General features: G+C 39.6%; 1 long non-coding RNA gene across 4 annotated transcripts in view; it reads right to left on the bottom strand.

Annotated features, from left to right (window-relative positions):
• Positions 1-524: 524 nt before the first annotated feature.
• Positions 525-14,105, bottom strand: part of LOC105477888 (uncharacterized) — a 36,622-nt gene continuing 23,041 nt past the window's right edge. The window contains exons 4-7 of one of the 4 annotated variants that reach the window (XR_011625980.1): positions 6,217-6,581; positions 4,251-4,306; positions 1,485-1,660; positions 525-779 (exon numbers count right to left, since the gene is read on the bottom strand). This is a non-coding gene — a long non-coding RNA (uncharacterized lncRNA). Of the gene's footprint in view, positions 780-1,484; positions 1,661-2,726; positions 2,832-4,250; positions 4,307-6,216; positions 6,582-12,362; positions 12,448-14,105 lie in introns of those variants that run through there. The other 3 variants (XR_984969.2, XR_984970.2, XR_984971.3) reach the window with 3 other exon arrangements.

Raw genomic sequence — 14,105 nt, 5'->3', positions numbered from 1 at the left:
CAGTAAATTTAGAGAGCTGCCTCCTGCCCAGTCTACAGGCCATTAAAGCTGCAGGAAACATTTCTGATGAATGTTTTCAGTACTTGGCTCCCAAGCACTTGCTGACCAGCCTCTTTGGTCCAGATCCAGCCTTGCCTCCAACCTTGCCAGCTGGAGTATCTGTGGCTTCCTGTAAAAGGCCAGACATACTGTCTTTATTAAAGTGAGATTAACAGGTGCTAAGGAGGGTATTACAGATCATTAGCTACCTAATCATTAAAGTTCCGAACTGAGGAGTTCTCCCACGTAGACCATACACTGTGCTCTCACTAGATGGCCAGGCCTGCACTGGGCACTTCATAGAGAATCCAACTCAGTCTCCACACACTATGAGCTAGAGATTATTCTTGATTTTTATTTGATAAACTTGAGGTGCAGAGAACTGGAATAATTTGTCTAAAGCTACACACATACTTAGAAAAAAAAGTGCAAGGGAAAAAAAGTGCTTTAGAGGAAAGGCGGTTAGTGAAACACATCATATTGAGAGTAAATACTCATTTAGAATGAGTAGATTGTTCTTTCTGATTCCTCTGCTGGGTCAGCAGATCAGTGCTGCAGTGATATTTACCGGGTTCAGAAATGATTTCACTTCGTTGGTCTCATTTGATTCTTTGATTCCTTATAGCTGAAGCCTGTCTTTGCCAAAATGGAGATCTAAGACATATGTTATTTCCATTTTTCCTCTTCTGTCAGTTTAATACATATAGTGACCACTTTTTTTTCCTTGAGAAGTACATATCCTGTACATTCATGTGGGGAAAAAGAAAATGCCAGTATGTCACCAAAAGGTTAGCAGTTCACAACCTTGGCTGCACATTAGAATCACATAGAGAGATCCGGGAAGTCCCCATGCCCAGGCCATACTCCCAACCTGCTAAATTAGCCTGTGTGTGTGTCTTCCTGATATTTCTAGCAGTGCTTCTTTAACTTTACATGAACACAAAGCACCTAGGGGTTTTAAAATGCAGAGTGTGGTTCAGTAGGCCTGTGTGGGTGCTGAGACCCTGCATTTCTAACAAGCTCCCAGTTGAGGCCACTGTTTCTGGGCATCTCCATGTTGGGGTTAGTGAGGCTCTAAATTAGTCACTTTCAAAATATGGTTCCTGCATCTGTGGCATCAGCATCACCAGGGATCTTGTTAGAAATGGACATTTTTGGGCCCCTCCCAGACCTAGTGAATCACTAACTCTAGGGGTGGAGCCCAGCAATCCGGTTTAACAAACCTCCAGGGGATTCTGATGTACACTAAAGTTTGAGAACCACTGCTGGAGAATCATTTCCAGTTTACTCCAGGGTTAGGCTTTTGGGAGGCAAGAGAGTTTATCCACAGTTTATCCAAAGCAATGGAGAAGGTTTATTACAAGAATACTTGTGGAAATGAGACTAGGCTTCATAGTAACCCAGGAACAGTTACACAACTAGGACATATGTGACAAACCACTCACAGCAAGGCATCCCAGAAACTGGGATGTGTCTGGGAGCATCTGGAGTGACCACCCAGGCTGACTCATTGCTTGTCCAGCTGTAGGAGTTCACTGTTTCTTCCTGTAGTGCCTTCTCTTATCATGACTCAGCAATTCTTCCCCATCTCTGCTCCCAGCATAGTGGCTTAGTTGGAGTCCTGGAATGAGATTACTTGAGTTAGAATTCTGGCTTATTATGTGTACTATCAGGCACTTTACCTAATCTCTCTTGGCTTCAGTTTCCAGATCTTGAAAAATGGGAATACTAATGCTACCTACCTCATAGACTTGTTGTAGGATCAAATGAGATAATGGGTGTAACATGTTTAAATCATTGCTCAGGACCCAGTAACTGTTCACAATATCAAGCTGTCATTATTGTCTTTTTGTGTCTTTATACTTCTAGTTATATCTACAATTAACTCACTCAATCTAAACCTTGAGTTCAAATGTTTGCGAAAGAGGCACAGATTGCTGTAGTGAGTCACTGTCATGGTTATTGGTCTTATCTCTCCCACAAAGCATCTGTGCACATCCTGTATTTTTGCTGTCTGGGGTTAGATGTCCTCCTCTGGTCTCTAGTACTTCATGTACTTGAGAAGATCCATTCACATTAGGACTAAAAGAAGGAAGAAAGCACGTGTGATGTTGCGCCAGTCCAAGGCAGTGTGCCCTTCAGGGTGCCTTATTCCCTTAGCTTGGCCCAACCAGTTTCACCATCTGCTGATGACCTTTTGTGTCTGACTCCACAATTTAGAAACCTATTACATGAATCTATCAGATTGTAACTTGGCACATGGGTTACAGGAGTGGGAACTCTGCTGCACTATCACTTCTGCCTTCTCCTCTGGAACCACATAATCACCAAACTAGTGAATGTAAATGAAAGGGAGAGGTGCCACTCATCAATAGAGGCAAAGAGGATGCTAACCTAGGAATGAACACTACAGGTTTAAAAAGCCGTACCCTTCCCACCCTCCCCGGAACTTTAAAAAGAAGTGCCTTTGTCATTGTTTAGGCTTGAAGAAAATAGGAGCTGCTATCAGTCGCTTAGAAACACTTTCCAGCTGGGCTCCTACAACAAAACTGCTGGGTTAATCCACTCAGATGTGTGGACTTTGTAGCTCACAAATGTTAAGAGCAGTTTTGTAATGAATCCTCCATGGACAAGACAGTCCTTATTTGACTAGATGGTAACTACTAGCTCTTTCCCTGTCTACTCACCTCTGAGTGATGAGATACAACCATACAAAGTGTGAGATGCTTCCCTTTATAGTTTTGAATTTGCATGGTAACATTTCATTCTTGATCAACTAGAATATCTCTGCCATCTTCACTTTCTCCTTGTAGGAAAGCAGACAGAAAAAATATTTTGGGCTGATGTGGTGACTTATGCCTGTAATCCCAGCACTTTGGGAGACTGAGGTGGGAGGATCATTTGAGCCCGTGAGTTTGAGACCAACCCAGGCAACTCACTCTCAATCTTTGTCTCTACCACCACCACCAACACCACCACCACCACCATCAAAAACAAAACAAAATTAGCTGAGTGTGGTGGTGCATACCTGTAGTCCCAGCTACTCAGGAGGCTGAGGTGGGAGGATTGCTTGAGCCCAGGAGGTCGAGGAGTGAGCTGAGATCATGCCACTGCACTCCAGCCTGGGTGTCTCAAAAAAAAAAAAAAAAAGTTGAATGATTATAATGAAAAGTCTCATAATGATCTGAGGACACCCATTGGTTCCTATTCCTTCTGTCTGTATCCTGTACTTATTAGCTTCTTCATCAGAGGGTTTTCAACTTGAAAGAGATAATCTGGTTTAATGTCTGAATTTGAGTAATCTAGGGTATATACAAATCTCTTTTAAAGAAAATACATTCTTGCAGATCTGCAACATTACCTTTATTACTTTTTATTATAAAATTTCTGAAATATGTAAAAATATAAAACTACATGTGTGCTATACAATCATAAAAACTAAAACAAATTTGCAAATTAAATATAAACTGGGCATGGTGGCTTATGCCTGTAATCCTAGTACTTTGGGAAGCCGAGGTAGGTGGATCCCTTGAACTTAGAAGTTTGAGACAAGCTTGGGAAACATAGTGAGACCTTATCTTTACAAAAAATCAAAAGATTAGCTGGGCATGGTGGCATATGCCTATAGTCCTAGCTCCTCTGGAGGCTGAGGTGGGAGGTTGGCTTGAGCCCAGGAAGAGGAGGTTGCAGTGGGCCGATGTTGTGCCACTGCACTCCCACCTGGGTGACAGAGTGAGACCCTGTCTCAAAAAACCCCACAACACTATATATAGATGTAGATACGTGTATGTATATATAAACAAAATGACAACCAATATAATTCAAGTTCAAGACAGTTTAAAAAGCAGATATTGGTTGAACTTAAATTGTCAATGCAAGGTATATTAATAGAAAGATGAGCTGGTATGATTATTTTTACTCATGACAATCTTAATTATTGCTAGTAATCATTTAAATTGTAATTGTTACTATTTTGCTATTTTAATTATAAAGTCATTTTAAACTACTGAAGATTGGTCAATTTAGAATGCACACTCCCCATACCGAAAAATAATAAGTATAATTTAAAAAAGAGTGTTTATTGCATCTTTATCAGCAACGTATGCCTGGCACTTAGCAAAGGTACAGGTGCTTGCATGTTTGAATTTTCAACACTGTCATGAGCCATATAATGACTCAATTTTCCCATCACTTTTCTATGTACAAATTACCTCAAAAGTCTTGCACAATGAGTGGTAACAGCATTTGCCCTCAGTTTGGTGTACACCTGATTGTGAACACAAATACATAGGCAGCTATTAGAATCTCATGTTCATCCAGATGACACAGCTGTGTTGCATTAATATTTATTTTATGAAAATGAAAACACAAGGTTACATTCTTACAGACCTTTTGAATTTTGAGAAAAATCTGAGGACCCTCAGAGGTCCTAGGGCTCCAAACTAAGAAACCTTGGTTGAATTATCATCTGTTTCAGCCCCATTTAATTCTCACAGAAACCTATGACATAGATGCTAGCATCAACCCAACTCTACCAACGAGGACTCTGGGGCACACGGAGGTTAAATAACTTGTCCAGCACCACACAGGCAGTGAGGGAGGAACCAGGATTTCATCCCAAGTCCATCTGTTTCCAAAGCCTCTCTTTTTGAGAACTCTTAGTACCCCTACTCTAGAAAATCTGTTCAGAATCCCAAGGGAAGTGCATAGGAGTGATCACTGGGCAGACAGGGACACATGCCTAGCTTCTTTGCAGTTTCTGGAAAAAGTTAACAATAAGCTGAACTAATCTAATGCAGTGCCTGTTTTATGGGACAAAGGTCTCAATTGTAATGAGAACTGATTTGCCCCACATGTACTTTCTCTCAGAATCAGCCTCAAAGTCTTCAGGCCTCATCTGGACATTTGAGGCCCTTACCTGAAGCCAGTGATGAGCTGTATTGTTGGATGAAAATTGCTGTCTGTGTCTTGAAGTCTGGCAGCTTGTTCATTCATTTATCCATTAACTCATTGTATAGTGGGCTAACCTTCCAGGTATTCTATCAGTATAAGAAAGCAACTCACAGGTCCTGACTCTATCATTTACAGACCTAGAATATTGCCTCTGGTTCCCTTACTATTGGGCATGAGTGCCTCCTTCTTTCTCTCTCAGAAGAAGGCATGAATTTGCTGTAGGGTGGTGAAAAAATATTAACTAATCTAGGCATCAGAAACTAGGTGAAAGTCCTGCTTCTGCTCCTAAAAGCTGTGTAACCTTGAGCAAACCATTTATCTTCTCTGATCACAATTTTCCCACCTTTAAAACAAGAATATTGATAATGAATTTATTGTGAGGGGTCCATAAGACCATGTGTATGACAACACTATGGACTTTGAACATTTTCAACAGTAGAACAGGTTGTTATTTTTTTATGTCCCCCAAACACTTACTGAGTACTTATTAAATGTCAGTATCTGTGTTGGCACTGGAAATACAAAGATTAGACACGATCCCTGATCTTAATGAGCTTGTAGTCTAGTAAGGGAGATTAGTGTTTAAATAAGAACATCATGGTGTAATAAGATGGACAATTGTAGAAATATATGCAATGAAATAGAGGCGGTACTCAAAGTGACTTGAGTAGGACAGTTTAAGCTACATAGAGCAGAGACATGAACTTAGCTTCTAACTACCATTACAAGTCATAGAAACACCCAGAAGCATGGTGTGTTTGGGAATTAAGATCAGTGAGGTGGGGCAGGATGTGAGGTAAGTATCCCTAGGTCACAGAGGACCAAGGCTCCAGACTTGTTCTACTTTTGCTGTACCATGATTAGATACCGTCGTAATGCTCACCCGAGCTATTTCCTTTCTACCCAGAACTGTAGAAAGTAATTGTTTTGTGCCAGTTTAGAATGCACTTGGAGGATGAAAAACATCAAACATTCTCCATTTAATTGGCTTTTGTTACTATTTTTGCATTATGGTTGCAGGACCAGCTCTGAGAATTTTAGAGCCACCTCAACAGGGTGTTCCGTCTTGTTCTTTTTGGTAGGTCTCCTTTCCTTTTGGCAGGCTGTTAATTTCCTCTGAATATATAATTTGGCCTCTGCAATGTTGTTCTTTTGATGGCCTATTTAGGCCCCCAGAACTAGAATACACTTGGCCAAATGCATTATAAACAAAGGAGATTTTACCTCTGTAGTTCTTTAGGAAACATGTAATATTTCCATTCCTTCTATGAAGTTGAATGCCTGGAGCACTGAGTGAATTAGCTTGTCTTTTTGCCTTATTGAATTGATCAGAATATTTGGCATCTTTCATTTTCAACTCTTGTCGTCATTATAGCCTTGTGACTTTTGTGAAGAATGTGGTTTCTATCACATAATTCTATGAATTCAATCAAACCATGACTCAGAAAGTGTTGATATCTTCTGAATGACATTTTCAACAAATGTCCCAAACAATATGACTTGAACATCAACATCCATTGAACTAATGAAAGCTGGAGCGTGTATTATTCTCAGTCCACTGCCTTAAACCTCAGGGAACAATTAAATACCTATGTATTGGAGGCAATGAAAAGAGAAAGTGAGTATCATAAGTCTGTGGGCCCTTTTGATTTGGTTTGACTGCAACAAGATTTCACAGCCTACATCACAGCCACAGGCCCTTCTTATAAATAACTTTTTCAGTCTGAATTTGAAAATGTGCAGGTAGTTTTTAGAAAGTGTGGTCTGGATCAGAGGTCTCCAACACAGGATGATCACACCCACAAGACAATCCATTGCCACACTGGAAGAATATATTATAACTAAGTACATATATAGTATGCATAAACTATCAGAACTAATATAAAATGTAGTATTTAAATATAAAATTAGTTATCATATATTAGAATTAATATAAAAAAGGATGAATCAGAACTTTATGCAATGAAGAAATTGGTTGTGCCCTCAGATGGTCTAGATTTCAGATGGTCAAGTGCTGTCATTCATCCTTTTCTTTCAGTATGCAATGAAGAAATTGGTTGTGCCCTCAGATGGTCTAGATTTCAGATGGTCAAGTGCTGTCATTCATCCTTTTCTTTCAGTATCTTAAGAGGGTTTACAGTTTACATATATAAGCATGGGAAATGGGCAAGGGTCTTAAATGATTTCTGTATTGAAATCATGTGATAAAGGTAATATCAGATAATAATGCAAAGTCCGTGACAGAGGTGATCACATATGACAAGAAATTGACCCATCACTTCAACATTATAAACAAAACTATTTGAAATATGGATTTTCTTTTCTTTTCTTTTTTTTTTTTTTTTTGAGACAGAGTCTCGCTCTGTCGCCCAAGCTGGAGTGCAGTGGCGCGATCCTGGCTCACTGCAAGCTCCGCCTCCTGGGTTCACGCCATTCTCCTGCCCCAGCCTCCCGAGTAGCTGGGACTACAGGCGCCCGCCACTGCGCCCGGCTCATTTTTTTTGTATTTTTAGTAGAGACGGGGTTTCACCGTGGTCTTGATCTCCTGATCTTGTGATCCGCCCGCCTCGGCCTCCCAAAGTGCTGGGATTACAGGCGTGAGACACCGCGCCCGGCCGAAATATGGATTTTCTTATGAGCTGAATTGTGTCTCTACCCCACCCAATTCATATTTTGAAATTCTAACCCTCCAGTATCTCAGAATGTGACCTTTTCTAGAGATAAGGTTTTTACAGAGGTAATTAAGTTAAAATGAGATCATTAGGGTGGGCTCTACCAATATGACTGGTGTCCTTATAACAGAGGAAATTTGGATACAGAGCTATGAATAGAGGGAAGAACATGGGAAGACCCAGGCAGACGAAAAACATACACAAGCGAAGAAGAGAGACCTGGAACACATCCTTCCTCCACAGGAACAGCTCACAATAAGCCAATGCCAACACTTTGATTGATCTTGGACTTCCCGCCTCTAGAACAGTGAGAAAAGAAGTTTCTGTTGTTTAAGTCGCTCAGTCTTAGCTCTTTATTAAGGTGGCCCTAACAAACTAATAGAGATTCACATCCAGTCTCATTAGCAATGTGCCTTAGTCATTGTACGTTATGCCTTGAGTTACTAATTAATGATAGTGTGAAGCCATTATGACTAGAAAGACATTTGAAACCATGCTTTCAGAACATGAAGACAAACCAAGACTTTATAAAAAATGAAATATATTCAATTCACTGCTGTCAATGAAAATACTACCATCAATAATAAAATTTATAAGAGAAGAATAAAGGATTTTTTGTGCCATTAAAAAATAAAAAATTTAAAATAGCGACATTTATTTTAATTTGGATCCTAAAATTATTTTATGTCCACTTTGCTATATAGGTAATATGATAGTCTACACAGTAGTACATGTATATAATTTACAAATAAATATACATGAATATGGTCAAATGCTAAAATGTTTTATTGATGAGGTATGTAATTAAAAATGTTTGGGGACCACTGGCCATGATAATGTGGCTTAGATTCCTCCTTTCTAAACCTAGCTATTTTAGATTCTGCAGATATAGGACATGTTAGGGCAATTTATCAAGGAAGTAGAAGTTCTGAACTAACCAAAGTTTCATTATAAGAGGAAAGAGTTTACGAATTGGATGACTCATATTCTCCTATGAAGATTTAAATAAAAATGTTTTCTTTATAGGTATCAGGTTCTAAAGATAGTTTCTAAAGTGATTTAAGTGAAGTTGTTTTTAGAAAGTAAGCTTTGTTTATTTTTTAAACACTTGACTTCTATTCAATACTATTGGTAAAATTCCCACAGTGGCAAGAAAATCAGGCACAGCCCTCCGAAGTAGTGAAGGGTACTTAACAACCCATTTATTTGGAAGTTGTTTTGGTATTTTATATAGAAGAAAATCAGGAAGTTCAGCAGCTACCTCTGGAGAATGCAATTTGATTCCGTCAGAGCATCAGTGTGTAGAACTGGGTAAGGAGAGAATTTCACACACATCACACACACTCATATACACACATGAATACATATACACATGCATACATATACACTTACACATACACATAGACTTATATACTCACAAATACACACATACATCCACACACCAGCATGTATGTATCCTAGGGGAAAGACTTTTTACCAGAGCAAAGCTACTAACTTCCATGGTAGGAGAATATATAAGGCTGGATGCTGTGGTTCATGCTTGTAATCCCAGCGCTGGGAGGCCAAGGTGGGAGAATTGCTTGAGTTCTGGAGTTAGAGACCAGCCTGGACAATATAGGGAGACCTTCTCTCTACAAAAATTTTTAAAAACTTAACCGAGTGTGGTGGCATGCACCTGTAGTTCCAGCTTCTAGAGAGACTGAGATGGGAGAATCGCTTGAGTCCAGGAGGTACAGGTGAGACTGTGTTGGCTGTAATTGTGCCACTGCACTCCAGCCTGGCCAACAGAGCAAGACTCTCTCTCTCTCTCATTGTGGAATCATGATTAAATGATGATTACTATATATAGTACTATATATATAAATATATAGTCATATATATATATATACACGCACATATATATATATATAAAGTCAGAAAACTCCATAGACATTAGACCTCGTAAGGCAAGTCATTGTGTGCTTACATGTCCCAAATGTTTTGTTCTTTGGAGCCTTTTTAAGAATGGAAGAAAATAAAAAATGCAAGAGCCTTTTATGATCATTTATTGTGCCACTGTTAATTTGAAGCCTGCCACTCATAACATGGAGAATGATGATTGCTTTATATATAGGAATATATAGTAACATATATTACTATATCTATTTATATGTAGTATATATTGTTTTACATATAATATACTATATTATGTATGTTATAAAATATAATAGATAATATATTATATATTATGTATAAAACAATATATACTATATATAAATGTATATGGTAAATTAATAAATGTATAAATGTGTGTATAAATGTATATTATATATTATATATCTCAAAGGATGGTTAAGCTTTCAAAAGGCAGGGATAAAATAAGGGGCAATTTAGGAAAATAGGAATATATAGTATATTATATATAAAACAATATATACTATATATTACAATATAATTATATATACTATATAAATGTATATGGTAATATATATGTTACTATATATTTCTATGTATATAGTACTATATGTATAGTAATCATCATTCCCCATGTTATGAGTGGCAGGTTTCAAATTAGCAGCGGTACAATAAATGATCATAAAAGGCTCTTGCATTTTTTATTTTCTTCCATTCTTAAAAAGGCTCCAAAGAACAAAACATTTGGCAAGTGTAAGCACACAGCGACTTGCCTTATGAGGTCTAATGTCCGCAGAGTTTTCTGATTACCATTAAGGAAAGCAAAAGGAAAGACATTGGTTCAGTATCATTTCTACTTATCCTTTTCTTTCCAGGTAAAATAAATCTTTACATGGGTCTAGACCAGCAAAAGCTCTTTGCAGCAGCAGATACACATCACTGGGTACGGCTAGTTCTCAAACATGCACTTGATTTTATTTACCAGTCTTATAAATCATCACACGTCCAAAGAAACGCCTAGGTGAACCAAAGTTCTGATTTTATACACTCACTGCCACCTGTCACTCACAGCCTGCAAGTCCTGTGCCAATGTCAGAAGCTGGAAATATGTTATGATGTTTAAGACCAGTCCCCACCTGTGCTCCTTATCAGTCATTTTCTAGTGGATTGTAAGGTGCTCATGTGGCAAAGTTAACCTCTTAGGAAGAAGGAGAGAGATGGAGAACAATAGAAGAGGTGGAACTAAGTCCTGGGGTACTCCAGCATCAAGAGATTGAGGAGAGGGAATCGGGATCAGTTGGATGTCAGGAAAGCAAAGTGAGAGTGCCATGATGGGAACCAAGAGAAGAGAGAGTGATCAGCTCTATGAAATGACACCCCCATTTTTACCTCCCCCAATTCCCCCTTTGTCTTTCTCAACTGCAAACATGGGTGATTTTCTTCTATGCTGTGAGGTCACTGAATGTATCAGTAGAAATTCCTAGCTCTCAGAACCATTTGGGACTTTTGCAACCTATACAAAACTTCAATATCCTCCTTTTCTTCCTATTTTATATTTCCTCTTTTGAATTTAATCCTCAAGCGATTAGAGTATGCTAAAAGGGACCAAGCTTAGATTAGCAGAATTTTACTAAAGGTTCAAGGATGCTTTTGGCAATGAAATTCCATTCAACATGTATTTACTAAATGCTTACTAAGTATAAGATGCTATTCTCAATGCTGTAGGAAAAAAAAATAAAATGCTATGTTCACTGAAGTCAACATCTCAAATGTTTGCAATGTAGGAATGAAATTACTTTAAAAGAGATAATGCATAAATTGCTTTGGAGATACAAAGGAGGAAGAGATCACATTCAGTCAGAGGGATTATAAAAACCTGGAGAAGGATTTAGTGTGTGGGTGGGCCTCAAAGGATGGTTAAGCTTTCAAAAGGCAGGGATAAAATAAGGGGCAATTTAGGAAAATAGGAACAACATGAGCAAAGGCACAGAGATGGGAAAGTATAGCTCGTTTTTGGAGAAATGGTCATAGTCAAATTTAGCTGGAGCATAAAGATATGCATGTAAAAAAGAAGTGAGTAAGATTGGAGGAGAAGTGATGGCATATGTCAGAGAGTCCTGGGTAGGGAGGCAGTGAGGCAGGGAGGTGGGGGGACCACATGGTGAACTGCAAAGAGCATGTGCTTCCCAGCCAGAGATGGGTTAGAAATCAAGGATCTCCCCAAAATATTAGCTCTGCAATAGGATCGTCAAATCATGTCTCTGAATCCATAATTTTTCTAATACAAAAGACACGTGTATACTTACCTTAAAAAAATACCACCCAAACCAAACCAAACCAAACTGTGATGTTCATAATGATGGCTGTGAGACTTTTTTGTTAACACTTTTTGTTAACAAAAAGTTCAATTGTTTTCAGTGTATCTTGTCTAAGAAGTCAGGAAAGTGAATAGGAGGCTGGGGCTGGGTAAGGGCACCTAGGAGTCACTGAGGATAGCTTTCCTAGGAAAGGTTGGTGTAGGTTGTACAGGAAAGAGGGCTGTAATAAGACCTTTTGTGTTTTGAAGGTTTAAAATCTAACTATGTACCCTATTCTGAGGGAGGGAAGAGAGAAAAGGATTCTGGATCTGAGAAGCGGTGAATGTTGGCAGGAGTCCTGAACAGCATCCCTCGGGGCTGGGCAGCATTTGGGGAAGCGGGCGTAAGCGGCACGAGAGTGCAAGGAAGGAAGAGCTGCAACTGCGTGGCTGAGCTCAACCCTGGAAGATAGGGCAGTCCTTGCTCTGGGAGCCACGGAAATTTCTACCTGGGTTTAGGCGGACAGAGGCTCTGTAGCAGCGGACGCGCATCACTGGGTAGAGCCAGTCTTCAACAGTGCCACCGTGTGGCAGAGAGGAGCAGTGGCAGTTATAACTCCTTAGAATTGTATGCCCGTTCTCCCAGCCCAGCCTTGAAAATTAAGCAGCTGGCCGGGCGCGGTGGCTCAAGCCTGTAATCCCAGCACTTTGGGAGGCCGAGACGGGCGGATCACGAGGTCAGGAGTTCGAGACCATCCTGGCTAACACGGTGAAACCCCGTCTCTACTAAAAAATACAAAAAACTAGCCGGGCGAGGTGGCGGGCGCCTGTAGTCCCGGCTACTCGGGAGGCTGAGGCAGGAGAATGGCGTAAAAACCCGGGAGGCAGAGCTTGCAGTGAGCTGAGATCCGGCCACTGCACTCCAGCCTGGGCGACACAGCGAGACTCCGTCTCAAAAAAAAAAAAAAAAAAAAAAAAAAAAAAGAAAATTAAGCAGCTCGCTCTCTCCTGGGAGTGTGAGGGCTTCAGCATCCGGGGACAAAGCCAGTGTATATGTGGAGAAGGCTTTAAAAAGCCGATATGGTACATCTAGTTCTAGATCCTTGAGGAATCGCCATACTGTTTTCCATAATGGTTGAACTAGTTTAAAATCCCACCAACAGTGTAAAAGTGTTCCTATTTCTCCACATCCTCTCCAGCACCTGTTGTTTCCTGACTTTTTAATGATCGCCATTCTAACTGGTGTGAGATGGTATCTCATTGTGGTTTTGATTTGCATTTCTCTGATGGCCAGTGATGATGAGCATTTTTTCATGTGTCTGTTGGCAGTATGAATGTCTTCTTTTGAGAAATGTCTGTTCATATCTTTTGCCCACTTTTTGATGGGGTTGTTTGTTTTTTTCTTGTAAATTTGTTTGAGTTCTTTGTAGGTTCTAGATATTAGCCCTTTGTCAGATGAGTAGATTGCAAAAATTTTCTCCCATTCTGTAGGTTGCCTGTTCACTCTGATGGTAGTTTCTTTTGCTGTGCAGAAGCTCTTTAGTTTAATGAGATCCCATTTGTCAATTTTGGCTTTTGCTGCCGTTGCTTTTGGTGTTTTAGACATGAAGTCTTTGCCCATGCCTATGTCCTGAATGGTACCATATGACCCAGCCATCCCATTACTGGGTATATACCCAAAGGATTATAAATCATGCTGCTATAAAGACACATGCACATGTATGTTTATTGCGGCACTATTCACAATAGCAAAGACTTGGAATCAACCCAAATGTCCATCAGTGACAGACTGGATTAAGAAAATGTGGCACATATGCACCATGGAATACTATGCAGCCATAAAAAAGGATGATTTTGTGTCCTTTGTAGGGACATGGATGCAACTGGAAACCATCATTCTTAGCAAACTATCACAAGAACAGAAAACCAAACACCACATGTTCTCACTTATAGGTGGGAACTGAACAATGAGATCACTTGGACTGGGGAAGGGGAACATCACACACTGGGGCCTATCATGGGAAAGGGGGGAGGAGGGAGGGATTGCATTGGGAGTTATACCTGATGTAAATGACGAGTTGATGGGTGCTGACGAGTTGATGGGTGCAGCACAGCAACATGGCACAAGTATACATATGTAACAAACCTGCACATTATGCACATGTACCCTAGAACTTAAAGTATAATAATAATAAAAAATAAATGAAAAAAATAAAAAATAAATAAAAAGCCTATATGTGCCTCTTGATGAT

Source organism: Macaca nemestrina, chromosome 7 (genome assembly GCF_043159975.1).
Source record: "Macaca nemestrina isolate mMacNem1 chromosome 7, mMacNem.hap1, whole genome shotgun sequence".
In the NCBI taxonomy this organism is placed as follows: Eukaryota; Metazoa; Chordata; class Mammalia; order Primates; family Cercopithecidae; genus Macaca; species Macaca nemestrina.
The sequence above is the reverse complement of the archived record's forward strand: the minus strand, read 5'-3'. Positions and strand labels throughout refer to the sequence as shown.